The following is a 1,610-nucleotide window of genomic DNA, read 5'->3' on the forward strand; positions in this document are numbered from 1 at the left end:
AATATATAAATAGGTATAAAAATAAAGTGCCTAGCTTACTTTATACTACTTAAATATAAGTAGTACTTACTAACCTATACTTAAATAATTTATAGGATTTATTTGTATTATTAGTAGTATATAATAACTAATAAGGTTATATTTTAACCTAGTTATACTTTCTGTTATTTAATCTATTTAAATAACTTAAATAGTTAAATTATTTTAATATATAAAATACTTTATTAGGTTACCCTTTTATGCTCTTACTAAGAATTAATCGTGTATTGTACTTGTGTGCACGGCACCGTAACAGGTTGAACGACGCCAACAACATCATCACGTCGGCGAAACCTATGTTCGACAAGGCTCTAAAAGTGAGGCGCACGACTCGATGTCGTAAGCCTTACGCCATCGTGACCACAGATATTTTCCGACTCGGAAAGACAGATTCTTGCCTCTCATGCTACCCAATCTAAATTTCCGTGCATCACCAGGAACATGAAGGCAATACAGCTTGCGTCCATGGCGCCACTAATCCAGCGTGAATACCTAGCCCCAAACCAGACTGTCCCTGTAAATGCAACAGTCGACGCCCACAAAACAATCGACTCGGCATTCGTGTCGACCATTATAATATCACAACAAAGCGACAGGAGGAAGATATTACTGCCGGCACAATTTGCCACAAGTATCCCTGGGTGACCTCGGTAGCCATACATGCCGCGACGAACTTCTCTGGAAGAGTGGTGGCGATTGCAAGGATCACAACACTAAAGAGGACATTAGACATACCCAGCTGGTCGGTGATATTTGTTGCGGCTTGGGAAAGGACGTAGTCAGCGAGGCAGATTGTAAGGAACCCAAACAAGAGGAAGAGGCCATGTTGATTACTGCTGAACAGAACAGTATCGCCTTCCGCACATCTAACTATTAGGTTCCTGGTATACTATATAAAAAGACTATAAAATATTATAAATTCTAGATAAATTTACCTACTATTACCCTTTTCTTACTAGAAAAATAAGGCAGTAAAAGATTAATCCCTTTTTACTACTTAGCTAACCAGGTTTAAGAAGGTAGTATAAGAGCTTTTATACTTAATAATTTATTATATTAAAATAAGCAGGGTATTACGCTATATAAGGTGGATAATATTAGCTATAATTAGTATTATTAATAGTTACGTTTAATAAAATAAATATATAGCTATATAGAAACCTAATTAAAGGTAATAAAATAAAAATATATAAAATATAAAGTATAAATAAAACCCTAAAAGTATAAAAGAAATTAATAAATAAATAAACCTAATAGCTAAAGGAGATTATAAGTATTATAATTATATTATATAATACCCTTAGATATTAATAAAGCCATAATATAAGAATATAAAACAGAAAACTTTTAAGAAAATAAATAAGAAAAATTAAGGAATAAAATAAACTAAATATTATATAGAATTCTTTAATAGAAGATATATATATAGTGAAGTAAAGTATAGAGTAGCGGGCAGGAAACCTGGGGATAGCTGGCCTTGTTTTAACAAGAAGGCAAAGTTTATAGGATAGATGCTTTGGCTGTCAGCCAGGACCTACTTACCGGGCATGGCTGCTGTAGGGGCGGGGGAA

Source organism: Metarhizium robertsii (genome assembly GCF_000187425.2).
Source record: "Metarhizium robertsii ARSEF 23 chromosome Unknown MAA_Scf_64, whole genome shotgun sequence".
NCBI classification, from domain to species: Eukaryota; Fungi; Ascomycota; class Sordariomycetes; order Hypocreales; family Clavicipitaceae; genus Metarhizium; species Metarhizium robertsii.